Below are 16,221 nucleotides of genomic sequence, written 5' to 3'. Positions count from 1 at the left end.
AAGTAGAATTAAAATCATTAGATAATTATCCTAAGCAAATGTTGATTTAAGATGGATAGCCATAGGATATTTATGAAATATCTAATAATCCTTATGGAAAATTTTCCTCACCAAATCTGTCCCAAAAAGGCCAGGATTTTCAACCAAGTCTTTTAAATAATAATCAAATTTGAAAAATCCTTACAAATCTTTACAAACAACACAGGGAACCTTTTTCTATTTACATTTACAGTTAAATTTCTGTTGTAGCCTCCTTAGTAAGTAATGTATGCACATATTATAAGATATAAAAGGTATTCTATTTATTTATTTTTTAATGTTTATTTAGTTTTGAGAAAGAGAGAGCGAGCATAGGCAGGGGAGGGGCAGAGAGAGTCCAACGTGGAGCTCGAACCCGTGAACCACAAGATCATGACCTGAGCCGAAGTTGGAGGCTTAACCAACTGAACCACCCAGGTTCAGTATTTTAAACAGATATTTGATGAAAAGTCAGTCTTCCTCCAGCCCTGTCAGAAACAGTCACTGGTGCCAGTTTTTTATATATCCTTTAAGAGATGTTTTAGGCATATGCAAAGCTAGTTTCTCTCTTAATCTTTTTACATTTATGGTAATGTGCCACATACACAGATCTGTACCTTGTTTTTATTTTGTTTACTTAGTAATATTATCATGCAAACTGTGCCAAATCAGCACAAAATACATTTTTAATCACCCAGTGCTCATCATTATAGGTGCACTCTTTAATCCCCATCACGTATTTTACCCATTCCCCCCACCCCCCACCTCTCCTCTGGTAGCCATCAGTTTGTTCTCTATAGTTAAGAGTCTGTTTCTAGGTTTGTCTCTCTCTTTTTCCCCATTGCTCATTTGTTTCTTAACTTCCACATATGAGTGAAATCATATGGTATTTATCTTTCTCTGACTGACTTATTTTGTTTAGCATTACATTCTTTAGCTCCATCCATCCATGTTGTTGCAAATGGCAAGATTTCATTCCTTTTATGGCTGAGTAGTATTCCACTGTATGTGTGTGTGTATGTGTGTGTGTGTATATATATATATATATATATATACATATATATATATATATATATACCACATTTTCTTTATCCATTCATCAATCAGTGAACTCTTGGACTGTTTCCATATTTTGGCTGTTGTAAATAATGGGGCAGGGGCACCTGGGTGGCTCAGTCGGTTGGGCGTCCGACTTCAGCTCACGTCATGATCTTACAGTCTGTGAGTTTGAGCCCCGCGTCAGGCTCTGTGCTAACAGCTCAGAGCCTGGAGCCTACTTTGGATTCTGTGTCTCCTTCTCTCTCAGCTCCTCCCCTGCTCATGCTCTGTCTCTCTCTGTCTCAAAAATAAATAAAAACATTAAAAAAATTTTTTTAATAAAAAAATAAAAAATAATGGGGCAATAAATATGGGGGTGCATGTATCCCTTTGAATTAGTGTTTTTGTATCCTTTGGGTAATACCCAGTAGTGCAATCGCTGGATCGTAGGGTAGTTCTATTTTTAACTTATTGAGTAACCTCCATACTGGTTTCCAGAGTGGCTGCCCAGTTTTCATTCCCACCAGCAGTGCAAGAGGATTCCTTTTTCTCCACATCCTCCCAACACCTTTGTTTTCTTGTGTTGATTTTAGTCATTCTGACCAGTGTGAGGTGATATCTCATTGTAGTTTTGATTTGCATTTCCCTGATGATAAGTGATGGTAAAGCATCTTTTCATATGTCTGTTGGCCATCTGTATGTCTTTTGGTTAATTTTTTTGTTTCGTTTTTTATGTCTTTTTTGGAGAAATATCTTCATGTCTTCTGCCCATTTCCTAATTAGATTATTTGTTTTTCAGTGTTGAGTTTTATAAGTTCTTTATGTATTTTTGATACTAGCCCTTTATTGAATATATCATTTGCAAATATCATCTCCCATTCTGTAGGTTGCCTTTTAGTTTTGTTGATTATTTCCTTTGATGTGCAGAAGCTTTTTACTTTGATGTAGTCCCAATAGCTTATTTTTGCTTTTGTTTCCTTTGCCTCAGGAGACATATCTAGAAAAAAGTTGCTACAGCCAATGTCAAAGAGGTTACTGCCTGTGTTCGCTTCTAGGATTTTTATGGTTTCAGATCTCACAGTTAGGTCTTTAATCCATTTTTAATTTATTTTTGTGTATGGTATAAGAAAGTGGTCCAGTTTCATTCTTTTACAAGTTGTTCAGTTTTCCAAATGCCATTTGTTGAGGAGACTTTTTTCCATTGGATACTTTTTCCTGCTTTGTCAAAGATTAATTGACCATAGAATTGTGGCTTTATTTCTGGGTTTTCCATTCTGTTCCATTGACCATGTGTCTGTTTTTGTGCCAGTACTATACGGTTTCGATTTCTACAGCTTTGTAATATAACTTGAAGTCTGAAATTGTGATGCCTCCAGCTCTGCTTTTCTTTTCCTAGGTTGTTTTGGCTATTCGGGGTCTTTTGTAGTTCCATACAAATTTTAGGATTGTTTGTTCTAGTTCTGTGTGAAAAATGCTGTTGATATTTTGATAGGGATTGCATTAAATGTGTAGGTTGCTTTGGATAGTATGGACATTTTATCAGTATTTTTTCTTCCAATCCATGAGCATGGAATGTCTTTCCATTTCTTTATGTTGTCTTCACTTTCTTTCATCAGTGTTTTATAGTTTTCAGAGTACAGGTCTTTCACCTCTTTGGTTAGGTTTATTCCTAGGTATCTTATTTACAACATTTTTTAACAACTGCAAAATTAGTTTATGGTGATAAACTGTAACCAGTTACATATTTAGGTTGCTTCCAACCTTTTGCTATTACAAGCAGGACTGCAAAGAAGAGCCTGGTATATATGTGTTTTTGAGTAGACATGTAAGCACATTTGAAAGTTAAATTCCTAAATGTGGAATTGCTGGGTCAATGGGTAAATTCATGCATAATTTTGTCAAGTTGTTCTCATGGAGGCTGACAGTTTTACTAATTGGCAATGTCACTAATGTGTGAGTGCTTACTAATGGGTAATATCAACTACTGGATAATATCTTTATAATATATTAGATTCCTATATGAATTTAGACTGCTCTCCAGCTTTCTTGTATCCACCAGGGTAGGCTAGGTTAAACCGCCATAACAACCTCAAACTCTTAGTGGTTTATAATAAGAAATTTCTTTCCTTTTGGTACATGTCCATCAAGGGTCGCTGGAGGCTCAGCACCATGACTTTCATTCAGTAACTTAGGCCAACAGGGTTGCCACCATCTTGAACATTGCTCTTTGTCCTGGCTAAAGGGAAGAGGGCCCTGAAGAGTCTCACACCATCAGTATAGTCATACATGTGCCCAGAAGATGGAAAACTGGAGATATTTGGCAACTGCAGCTATGATTAATTATCACATCTCTATTCTGTCCTGTAATCTGTCAGTTCATGTGGTAGTAACACAAGTTTTTCTTTTTTGGAATATGTCTGCTATTTTCCCATTTTCATTTTTCCTGTTGAACTAGAACTAGCTTCTCTAACTACCCTCCAGCCTCCAGAAAAAAAGCCAAATTATGGCAGTATTTTTCATTTTGTCTGCATTAAATCTATAGATTTAAAGAAAATTGATAATCTTTATAATATTGAGTTTCCACAACCAAGAAGCAGATATATATTTTCAGTTATTTACATCTTCTTTTGTATCTTTCATATTTTCTTAATATAGATTGTGTATATTTATTAGTAAGTATTCTTTTTTATTTTACTGTCATCTGCAAATAATCATTTAAATTCCTTCTGTATAATCAAGTTGGTTTTCTTGAAGGAATAGAAAAGATAACCATTTCTCAAATAACATATCCATAACATAATCAAAAAAATTTTTTTAAAGTTCATACTGAAGATTTTTCTTTTCATGATCCATCTTTTTAATAATTCTAGTAAATAAGTAGATTAGCATTACACCAACAATAATACATTTACTCCAGCAACTAGAAGCACTTACCAGTTTTTAAGAATTATATTTGTTTTGTGCTCTGCAGGTGTCTATTATGCCCACCTGTACAAGAACCCAGGAGATGATGAGCCATTAATGTAGAATAAGATCTGGCTCTAAAGAAAGAGGCTCACTGGCCCATTCATCAAACTTGAGAGATGTTGAAAATTAAACATCCCCAGGTAATTAGAGTATGGTTTTGAGTGACACAGGCATTGCTCTCCTGTTACATTTTTATTTCTTTTGTTGTGAGAAAAAACATTTGTGGGGGGAATCAGCTTGTTTCTAAAAGTAAGCAGGTATATTACATTTAGGGTTTGTTTTCATGCTAAGAATGAGAACTGCTCATTACATCTCATTTCTTTGTACTGCCTTTGTAATTATGATGTAAAGTTCAACCTGAGAGTATTTTCCTTCTTTACAACTTCTCATTTTGTACTCCTATCTCAGCATTATTCTGCTCTTTTTCCTACAATCCATACTCTTTTAAGAGTTCCGTCCTTAATCACAAGACTGAATCACAAGACTGAATTAAATAGAAGTTGGTCATTAAGTGCTGATAAGCGGATTATTTGTGAAATTATATTGTATGTATGGTTGTGCTTAGGACAGAGGTCAGAAAGGAATACAAGACATCAAATTTGAATACCTCACCATCATCAAAGTGAAGTCTCATAAAAATCTGATGGAATGATTTAAACTGAAAATAGGGACTTAACACAAAAATGGAGAGAAAGTCTTTATGGAGCCAACACAGAATAATTACTGGGAATATGACAGAGTAAAAAGAGACCCACCAAAATAACAAACATCTGAAATATAAAATGTATAAGAAGACAGAATTCAGTTGTGGCGAGCAAAGGTAGCACCACAGCCTTGATTTTAGAACTTGGGCAATACCAACAAAGAGAAAAGCTGTGTACAAAACCAGAGAAAACAATGGTAATAGAAGAAGCAGGAAAAAAAAAAAAAAAACTGAAATGTAGAAGGAATGGAATTGTCAATAATAGGACTGAAAAGAGTAAAAGACACAAAGACTATTAAAAAGAACTAGTTAGAATTAAAAAAAAAAAAAACACCTTGAAGCACCGTGGTAAAAATATTTTTTAAAAAAATGTACATCCCTTAAGGGGAAAAAAATCTTATCAGGATAGTGGAGTGGTCAGGGCACCTAGTGGCTCAGTGGATTGAGCGGGTTGAGCATCTGATTCAGCTCAGGTCTTGATCTCACAGTTGGTGAGTTCGAGCCCTGCATCGGGCTCTGTGCTGACGGCTCAGAGCCTGAAGCCTACTTCGGATTCTGTGTCTCCCTCTCTCTGCCCTCCCCCGCTTGCACTCTGTCTCTCTCTTTCTCTCTCTCTCTCAAAAATAAATATTAAAAAAATTTTTTTAAAGAATAGTGGAGTGGTCAATAAAATTAAGGCTAAATGGAAAGATTCAGGTTAAAATTCATGGAATAGACAAATAGGTTATAACAAATCCTGTATACCTAGTTTTTTGCTCCTGCAACTCTCCTCCAAATAATGGGGGGGGGGGAGTGTTATAAATAGGAAGAAGTTTCAGTAAAGGAAAAACTGAAGTTATTGTAGAGAAAAACCAACCTTTGCCTCCAGGTTGAGAGTTTGGCATGTACTTATTTTCCAGATTTGACACTTAAAGACAGTATACTCACATACCTACTTACCAGTTTAACACTGGAAATAACTATCCTCTGGAGGATGAAAGATAAAAATGACCTTAGACTTGTAACTCAGATAACACAAGATGCATTTAGAGAAATATTTACAGAATACCAACCAATTATCTTGTCTAGTTGTCTGCCTTTTGAAGATGAAAGATTTTTGAGCCCTGATATCTTAGAATCTCCAATAGCCCAGTACCAGAGGAGATTATAAAAGACTGGGAATGCAGAGGAAATTTCTGAAAGTGATAGACTGGAGCACTTTGAAGGAAGTGAGTTGGTGGTACCATCTAAGAGGAGCAGCTTAGGTACTCAGGCACAAAGCACCTCAGGGCATGACCTCTACCTGAGGTTCTGCATTCTGGGGTTTGGGCCTCTGCACATACGGAAATGCAACCCTAACCTATACTCAAGGATAACCAGGGCCTAGGAAAATCTTGTTGACCAAAGCTCAGAAGACTGTCAATTTACAGACTTATCATGAGAAATAGAATTTTCAGGTGAACCAGGGGCACCTGGGTGGCTCAGTTGGTTAAGCATCCAACTCTTGGTTTCAGCTCAGGTCATGATCTCACAGTTTGAGCCCCATATCCAGCTCTGTGCTGACAGCGTCGAGTGCTTGGGATTCTCTCTCTCCCCCGCTCTCTCTGACCCTCCCTCTCTTGTTCTTTCTCTCTCAATAAATGAATAAACTTAAAAAGTTTTTTGTTAAAAAAAAAGGAATTTTCAGGTGAACTCAAGTGTTGACTAGGCATGAGTAAAACTTTTGTACTTTCTCTTATGTAAGTCACATGGGGGAAACGGAATTAAAATTACTGTATAACTTTGGTACATTAGAATAGATTTAGAATCAAGGAGTGTAAGTGATTTTAAGCAGTGTTTCTCTGCTAAACTTGGAAGTATTCTAACGTGGTATAGGATGCTTTCTGGGGGACCTAAATGCTTGACATTCACTGGTGCACTGTAGATATGGCAGGAAATGTATGCTTAATTCTGTACATATACTTTATGCTTCTATACAAATGGACTTCTAATACTTGCTCCCTTTAAATCCTTTAATACCAGGGAAGCCTGGGTGGCTCATTCGGTTAACCGTCCGACTTCGGCTGAGGTCATGATCTCACCATTTGTGAGTTCGAGCTCTGCGCAGAGCTCTGTGCTGACAGCTCAGAGGGAGCCTGCTTCAGATTCTGTCTCCCCCTCTCTCTCTGCCCCTCCCCCACTTGCACTCTGTGCTCCTCTCTCTCTCAAAAATAAACATTAAATCTTTTAATACCATTGGCTCTACCAGCTTTTATAGACATAGACAAATACTAGTCAGATACATCACTGGATTTTTTCTTTTACTTTAAATACAAAAAATTAAAAAGATGCAGAAAATTCTATAATGAAGACTCTGTCCTCCTAGATACCTCATCCCCTCACCAAAAGCAGCTCATGTTATCAATTTCTTAGGCATCCTTCCAGAGATGCACACATTCAAATTCCTGTATTCTTTAGTAGTGAAATATACCAAATCCAACTCATAATAGATGTGTTGTGGTTTTATTGGCCTCTGACAAAGTAGAGAACAGTCAGCTTGGACTGAGCTGCAGAGGCTCCACATCTGCTCCTGACTATTAATAGAGACATAGAACCTGCCATCTAATTCTTTTAGGCTCAAGTTATTGCAGTAGAGCCAGGTCCTGGCCAGCCTAGTAAGGCCACACTGTGGCTCATCAGCTGAACCTCAGTCACAGGTCTGAGAGAATAATCTCTTCTGCAGTTGTTTTCCTATGCTCTAGCTAAACAAACAAGGATGTATCTTGGTTTTCTTATATTTGTAATTCATTCCTGAGACCATCTTTGGTTATGCTTAGGAAACAAAAAGATTGCATCTTCTAAAGCACATACTGTTTGGGCACTGTACCATTTGGGCAGGGTCTTGAGAGACAACTTGTAAATTTTCTGTTTTATTGTCAGAACAATGAGCCAGAGATCACCTAGTTCAAAGTAAAGTTATATTTGGTGAGAATATATTTATAACAATTATTTTAGGTGATATATAAGTAAAAAGCCTGATTGAAAGTCACTATGTTCATTTGCCTTGGTGTATGTTTTGTAGCTAGTTGTTCTTGGGGTCTCACTGCTCAGAGCTGTGAGTGCTTTATTAAGATTTATTTTTATGTAGGCATTTAGTCACACCTACCCTAAAAAATTTTTCCATGTTAGGCTCCAAAGTAAATATACAAAAAGCAGTAGCTTTTCTCTATGCCAGGAATAACCAGCTTAGAAAACATAATGGAAGAAAAGATCCCATTCATAATAACAGCAAAAGTACATGTAATAACTAGGAATAAACTAAAGGAAAGTATAAAACCTGTATGAATATAGCTATAAAGTCTACTGAAAGGCATAAAATGAAACTAGAATAAATGAAAAATAAGTTCCCTGAAGTAAGCTATAAATTTAATATACTTTCAGTCAACTTCCCAACAGGATATCTTTTGTTTATCTGAAAAAAAAAAAAATGGTATAAGAAAGCCTTGAGGAGTACCTGGGTGGCCCAGTCGTTGAGCATCTAACTCTTGGTATCAGCTCGGGTCGTGATCCTAGGGTCATGGGATAGGGTCCCATGTTGGGCTCCGTACTCTGAGTATGGAACCTGCTTAGGATTCTCTGTCTTCCTCAGCCCCTCTCCCATATGCATGCACATGTTCTCTCTAATAATAATAATAATAATAATAATACATAAAGACTTACTGAAAATATTAAAAAAGAAGAGTAATAATGGAAATATTGCCCTATCATGTATTAATTATTGGTATGATAAAGCTATATTAAAACAAAACATTGCATGCTGGTGCAGGCCATTATAATAGATAGAAAAAAGTGAAGGGACTGCAGAATCCAGGAACAGACCCAGACATATGTAAAAAGTGACTCTGAAAAAGGTAGAATTTTAAGACAGTGGAGAAAGAGCTTTACAAATGCTTTTGCAATAGATGACTACCCATTTGGAAAAACAATTTTAGGCCTTTTTTCCACGCAATAGTTTCTAGATGGGTTAAATACCATGTAGGTATTAAGAAAGAATATAGGTGAGAATTTCTATTATCTGATGTGGGAAAAAGCAAAGATAGAAATCATAAGGGAAAGGCAACAAACTTGGTGGCAATAGGGCCAGGCAGAAAATTGAATCACTCAAGTACACTTGGGTAGAAAACAAAAATCATACAGTCCTTGATTCCTTCCTTCCTTCCTTCCTTCCTTCCTTCCTTCCTTCCTCCTTCCTTCCTTCTTCCTTCCTTCCTTCTTCCTTCCTTCCTTCTTTTCTTTTTCTTTCTTTCTTTCTTTCTTTCTTTCTTTCTTTCTTTCTTTCTTTCTTTCTTTCTTTCTTTCTTTTGATAGAGGTAGAAATATTTATCTACTTTGAGAAAAGTAACAGGATAAGTACAAGTGACCTACTGACATTTGGTTCAGAGTTAGGGAGTATTAGGGGGATAGTGGAAATTGTGATAAATGAGAGCATAGTGACTTAGCCCAGGGGTGCGCTTTACCCTACTATGTAAGAATGTCCCCTCCTCACCTCCCAGTTGCACAGCAACATAGTAGCTTGGAGGCCTCAAGGCCACTGAGCAATTGTTGCCCTGCAAGAATGAAGCCCAAAATTATTAGATCTTCTGATCTTTTTCCATGTAAAGCTGGACATTGCAAATTATATATATATACATATGTATATATGTATATATATATACACACACATATATATGTATACATATATATGTATATGTATATATACATACATATATATATATATGGAGCAGAGAGGGAGAGAGAGAATCCCAAGGAGGCTTCACACTGTCAGCACAGAGTCCCAATTTGGGACGCACAATTCACAAATTGTGAGATCGTGACCTGAACCAAAATCAAGAATCAGATGTTTAATCTACAGAGCCACCCAGGTGCCCGAACAAAATTGTATATCTCCCAAATTTAAACTGTTAATCTCAATTTTAAAACTTTGTATATGCCAAACAAAACATATTCACAAGCCCAGATTTAGCACATAAGCCTCAAGTTTGTGAACTCCACTATATAGTTTTAGTTTTGGTTTCGTGATTATGCTTACCTGCTTAAAGATGTTGGGATGCTCTCTACCTTTTTTGTTTTTTCTTTGTTTCTGTACTCTGGGTCAGTTTTTTTGGTATGGAATTATCTGTACAAGTTTAGATGGAGTTCCACCTCCATTGCCATCAGTGTCTGGACCTTTTTATGAAGACACAGTTGTATATTTTCAAGATTTCTTCTTGAGCAGTTTGGTTCTTATTCCTATAAAATTCTATATATTCCTATAAAATCATACATTTATAAATGAATTCTCTTATAAGAGATTTTTTTAAATGTCAGCATAACACTAGTAGTTTTTATCTTTTTCACATTCTTAATATTTTATTGGTTAGTTGGTTGATTTCAGTTCCCCTGTGGAATTTTTTGTTTGTTTTAACCCATCTATTTCTGTTTGACCTTTATTAATACATTCTTCTAGTTTATTCTGTTTGATTTACTCTTTTTCTAGCTTCTAAAGTGAATTCTTTTGCTCATTTATTTTCATAAAGATTGGTAATACAAGATTGAAGATTATGAATTTTTCTCTTAGTACAAGGCTTTTGCCTCCAATGTGATTAATTTCTAAATGGCCTATAATTTATTTTGATTACCTCTTGGACCCAAGTCATTTCAAAGATTATTTTTTGAATTCCCAAGTAGTTAGTTTTCTTTTGTTTATCTTTTTACTGTTGAGTTAATTTTATTGCATTGTGGGCACAGAATGTGGTCTTTTAAATGTTCCTTATAATAAACAGTTTATCTAAATGTAGATGTTCCAGAGCCATTTGAAAAGAATATGTTTTCTCTGTAAGATACAAAGTTCTAAATGTATATTTATTATTTGTTAATGGTATTGTTTATATTCTCTCTCTCTTTCTCTCTCTCTCTCTCTCTCTCTTTAGGCTGCACCATGGTTATATTTTTACCAAATTCTTAGTGTGTTTCTAATAACCTTTGCTTTTGTATTTGGATGCTGTGTTAAGTAAAGGTTTATGTCTATATGTCTTATTTGGTTATATATACCTCTAATTTTTTAATCATAAAGCATCATTGTTCCATGTAACCTGTTTCTGCCTTCATTTCTACTTGTTTGAAATTGACACTTATACAATATTTACGTGAAATATTTTTGCTCATTTTTCCTATCACCATCCTCATTTAGAAAATTCTTAGAATTGTCGTAAGTATTTTCTTATAAACAGCATATAACTGATTATTGTTTTTATGTAGTCTTAGAGTCTCTTTTTTATTAAGGGGATTTAAACCATTTATTTTCCTCATAATTAACTTTAGATCTTGTTCCTACCATTTTATTTTATATTTCCTTCATTTGCTTTCTTATGACTACTCCCCCACACATACAACTTTTGTTCCTTCTCAGATTTTACTAAAATGATCCAGTTTTCTTTGCTTCATAGTCTTCCCTCCTAGTCATGAAAGCTATACATCCCATTTGTGGCTCACTACATTTTAACACATGTATTTTTGTGTTTGATTTTTTTGTTGTTATTTTTTGTAGATGCTTTTTATCAAGTCAAGGAAGTTCCCTTCTAATCCTGTATTTCTGGGGGTTTTTATATTGAATTGATGTTGAATTTTGTCAGATGCTTTTTTTTTGCATTAATTATTATGGTTATATGATTTTTTGTATCCTTTAGCTGTTTAATATAGTGATTGCATTGATTTTTTAAAAAAATATTAAGCCAGCTTTACATCCTTGGAATAAGCTCCACTTGGTCCTGATATAAAATTCTTTTTATATATTGCTGAATTCTAGTTGCTAAATTCTGTTGAGAATTTTTATGTTTATGTTCATGAGATACTGTCCTTATCGGCTTTGGCAACCAGGGTAATACTAGCTTCAAAAAATTAATTAGAAAGTATTTCCTCCTGTTTTCCACAAGAGATCTTCAATAATTGGTTTTAATTCTTCTTTAAACATTTGGTAGAATTCTCGGGTAAAATCATATGGGCCTGGAGCTTTCTTTTTTGTGTATTTTTAAATGACACACTCAACTGTTAAAAGTTACAAAGCTATTCAGATTACTTTATATTAGAGTTATGGTAGTTTGTGTTTTTTGAGGAATTGGTCTTTTTTATTTAGGTTGTTAAATTTATGTGTGTATGCCCTAATCCTTTTGATGGCTGCAGGATCTGTAGTGATACCTCCTGTTTAATTTTTAATATTGGTAATTTGTGCCTTTTTTTTTTTTTTAATCCTTGCTACAGGTTTGTCAGTTTTATTGATCGTTTCTTTTCTTTTTTTTTTTTTTTTAACATTTATTTATTTTTGAGACAGAGAGAGAGCATGAACAGGGGAGGGTCAGAGAAAGAGGGAGACACAGAATCTGAAACAGGCTCCAGGCTCTAAGCATAGAGCCCGATGCGGGGCTCGAACCCACGGACCGCGAGATCATGACCTGAGCCGAAGTCGGACGCTCAACCGACTGAGCCACCCAGGCGCCCCTTATTGATCGTTTCAAAGAACAGTCTTGGCTTTTTGTTTCATTGGTTTTCTAGATCATTTTCCTTTTTTTAATTCATTGATTTCTGCTCTTTATTTCCTTCTTTCTGTTTAAGTTGGGTTTATTTTGCTCATTTTCTAGAGTCTTGATGTAGAGTTTAGATTGATTTGAAATTCTCCTATTCTAATGTTATACATTTTAGTGGTATGAATTTCCTTCTAGGTACTGCTTGATCTGTGTCCCACAAATGTTGATGTATTGTATTTCCATTTTCAGTCAACTTTACTGTATTTTTTTGTAAGTATCCTTTGAGACCTCTTTTGACCCACGGATTTTAGAAGTGTGTTGTACCCAAATGTTCATAGCAGATTTTTTTGTAATAGCCAAAACTGGAAACAACCCAGATGTCCTTCAGCAGATGAATGACTAAACAAACTGTGGTACATACATAACTGTGGAATAAAAAGGAACAAACTATACATGCAATAACCTACCTGAATCTCCAGAGAATTAGGCTGAGTGGAAAAAGCTAAAAGCTAACTCTAAAAAGTTCCATAATTATTCCATTTATGTATCAATTTTGAAATGACAGCATCTTAGACATGGAGGACATACTGGTCATTGCCAAAGGTTAGGTCCTGAGAGTGAAGGGCAGTAGTGTGTTGTCAGGAAAGAATCCTTCTGGTGTTCGAACTGTTCAGTATTCTTCTCTGTGGTGGTAGATACACACATGCATGCATGCAGGAACAAGCATAAGGAAAACTGAGGAAATCTGAGTAAGCTTGGTTATATCAATGGCTATCCCGTTTGTGATGTTATCGTTATAAATATAACTAATATATAGTTATGATTTTTTAATGTTTATTTTTGAGCGAGAAAGAGAGAGAGACCGAGCACAAGCAGGGGAGTGGCAGACAGAGGGAGACACAGAATCCGAAGCAGGCTCCAGGCTCTGAGTTGTCAGCACAGAGCACAATGGGGGCTTAAACTCACGAACTGCGAGATCATGATCTGAGCTGAAGTCAAGCACCTAACTGACTGAGCCACCCAGGCGCCCTGTATAGTTATGATTTATACTGTAAAATGTTAGCACTGTGGGACATTTGGCAAAATATACAAAGGATCTATTATTTCTTACAACTACATATGAATCTACAATTATGTCAATAAATTCTCAATTAGGGAAAAATATTTTAAAATTCAAAAAAGGAATTAAAATGGTACATTAGAAAATATCCACTCAATACAAAAAAGGTCAGAAAAAAGACATGAGATATATGGAAAACAAATAGCAAAATGGCACATAAACCCAAGCATAGCAATAATAACATTGAATGTGACTGGATTACTTCAACTAAAAGGCAGACATTGGCTGACTGGATTAAAAAAAGGTCCAACAGTATTCTGTCACAAGAGACACACCAAATTCAAAGACAGAAAATGATGGGAAAAGAGAAATCTTGCAAAGAATATGCATAAGAGAGCTAGAGTGGCTATGCCAACAACAGACAAGATAGACTTAAAAAAATTATGAGACAAAGACATTTCATAATAAAATGATCAATTTATCAGGAAGATATAACAGTTAAAAACAAATACCCACCTAACAGCTGAGCCCCAAAATACACAAAGCAAAACTGATAAAATTAAAGGGGAAAATAGGTAATTCAACAATAAGAATTGAAAATTTTAAGACCTCACTCTCAATAATGGGTAGAACAGTTACACCAAAAATCACCAAAGATCTATGAAAGTTGAACCAACACTATCAACCAACTTGACTTAACAGGCATTTATAGAATACTCTACCTAATGACAGCAGAATACCAATTGTTCTTCAGCACACATGGAATAACCTCCAAAATAGACCATATGCTACCAGGTGTTGGTTAAAATTTTCTTAAAGGGTCACATAGTATTTTAGACTTATTACCTGAATTGTCTCTGTCACAGCCTCAACTCTGCTGTTTTAACTCAAAAGCAGCCATGGACAAAGCATCAATGAATGAGCATGACTATGTTCCACTAAACTTTAGTGGAAACTTTATGCTAGGTCATAAAACAAGTCTCTATAAATTTAAAAGGAGTGAAACCTGACAAGATGTGTTCTCTGATCATGATGGAATTAAATTAGATATCACCAAAAGAAGGAAATTTGGGAAACCCACAAATATTTGGAATTAAATACTGTATTTCTACATGGCCCATGGGTAAAGAAAACACAAAATTAGAAAACATTTGAACTGGATGAAAATGAAAATACAATAACCAAAATAATGGATTGATTACCTAAAGCAATATATAGAGTCAGTGTAATTTCTATAAAAATTTCAATCATTTTTTTTGCATAAATGGAAAAGCCAGTCCACAAATTCTTATGGAATTGTAAGGGGCCCCCAAAACCAAAACAGTTTTGGGGCGCCTGGGTGGCTCAGTCGGTTAAGCGGCCGACTTCGGCCCAGGTCATGATCTCGTGGTCCGTGAGTTCGAGCCCCGTGTCGGGCTCTCTGCTGACAGCTCAGAGCCTGGAGCCTGTTTCAGATTCTGTGTCTCCCTCACTCTGACCCTCCCCCGTTCATGCTTTGTTTCTCTCTGTCTCAAAAATAAATAAACGCTAAAAAAAAAATTTTTTTTTAAATAAAAAAATTAAAAAACCAAAACAGTTTTGACAAAGAACAGAGTTGGAAAACTTAACACTTCCAGTTCAAAACTTACTATGAAGCTACAGTAATCACAGCAATGTGGTACTGGTATAAACCAATGGAATAGATTTGAGAGTCCAGAAATGAATCCCAACCAGCTATGGCCAGTTGATTTTTGACAAGAGTGTGAAGACCAGTATGGAAAGAACAGTCTAATAAATGATGCTAGGATAACTGGATATTCACATGCGAAAGAATACAGTTGGATCCCTTTCTCATATCCTACATAAAAATTAACTCAAAATGGACCAGTGACTTAAATATAAGAACTGAAACTAGAAAACTCTTAGAAGAAAATCATAGAGGTAAACTTACATGATCTTAGATTTAGCAATAGATTCCTAGGTATGACACCAAAAGCATGAGCCACAAAAGAAAAAAGATGAATTTGACTTCACCAAAATTTAATCTTTTTGTACATTTAAGGAAATTATCAAAACATAAAAGACAAACTACATAATGGGAGAAAATAATTATAAATTATGTGTCTATTAAGGGTTTAGTATCCAGAATACAGAAAGAACTCTTATTAGCTTAGCAACAAAAAGACAGCCCATTTTAAAAAATGTGCAAAGGACTTAAACAGACTTTTCTCCAAAGAATATAGACAAGTGAAATAAGCATACAAAATGATGTTTAACGTTACTACTCATTAGGGAAATGTACATCAAAATCACAGTGAAATGCCACTTTTATGCCCATGAGAGTGGATATTTTAAAAAATAAAAATCACAGAAAATAAGAAATATTATTGAGAATATGAAGAAAGTTGAATTATGAAGAAAGTACATTGCTGCTGGGAATGTAAAGTGGTATAGCCATTGTGGAAAACAGTTTGATGGTTCCTCAAAAAGTTAAATGTAGAAATATATATGACCCACTTATACCACTTCTAGGAATATATATAAAAGAACTAAAACAGGTGCTAAAGCAAATCCTTATATACAAAGGTTGATAGCAGCACAGTAACCAAAAGGTGGAAAGAACCCAAACGTCCATCAACGGATGAATGGATAAACAAGTTGTAATATATACATACAATGGAATATTGTTCACCCATAAAAAGGAATGAAGTACTGATGCATGCTACAATATGGGTAAAAACCTCAAAAACATGCGAAGAAAGAAATCAGATACTAAGGTCATTTATTGAATGATGCTATATATATGAAATATCCAGAATTGGTAAATCCATAGAAAGAGAAAATAGCCTGGTGATTGCCAAGGCTAGGAGTAGAGAAGGTGTAGGGAATGATTGTTTCATGGATACAGGGTGTCTCTGAATTTAGAGTAATGAAATGTT

At 35.2% G+C, this 16,221-nt stretch overlaps 1 protein-coding gene across 2 annotated transcripts in view; it reads left to right on the top strand.

Moving 5' to 3' along the window:
• RNF24 (ring finger protein 24) overlaps positions 1-16,221 on the top strand; it is a 79,006-nt gene that overhangs the window by 21,981 nt on the left and 40,804 nt on the right. Inside the window, exon 2 of one of the 2 annotated variants that reach the window (XM_019462631.2) lies at positions 4,028-4,163. The exons of the other annotated variant lie outside the window; for it this stretch is intronic. The gene's annotated coding sequence lies outside the window, so the exon portion shown is untranslated. The remainder of the gene's footprint in view (positions 1-4,027; positions 4,164-16,221) is intronic. 2 annotated transcript variants of the gene reach the window in all.

This window comes from Panthera pardus, unplaced genomic scaffold, assembly GCF_024362965.1.
Source record: "Panthera pardus isolate Hobbes unplaced genomic scaffold, ASM2436296v1 HiC_scaffold_25, whole genome shotgun sequence".
Classification (NCBI taxonomy): domain Eukaryota; kingdom Metazoa; phylum Chordata; class Mammalia; order Carnivora; family Felidae; genus Panthera; species Panthera pardus.
The sequence above is the reverse complement of the archived record's forward strand: the minus strand, read 5'-3'. Positions and strand labels throughout refer to the sequence as shown.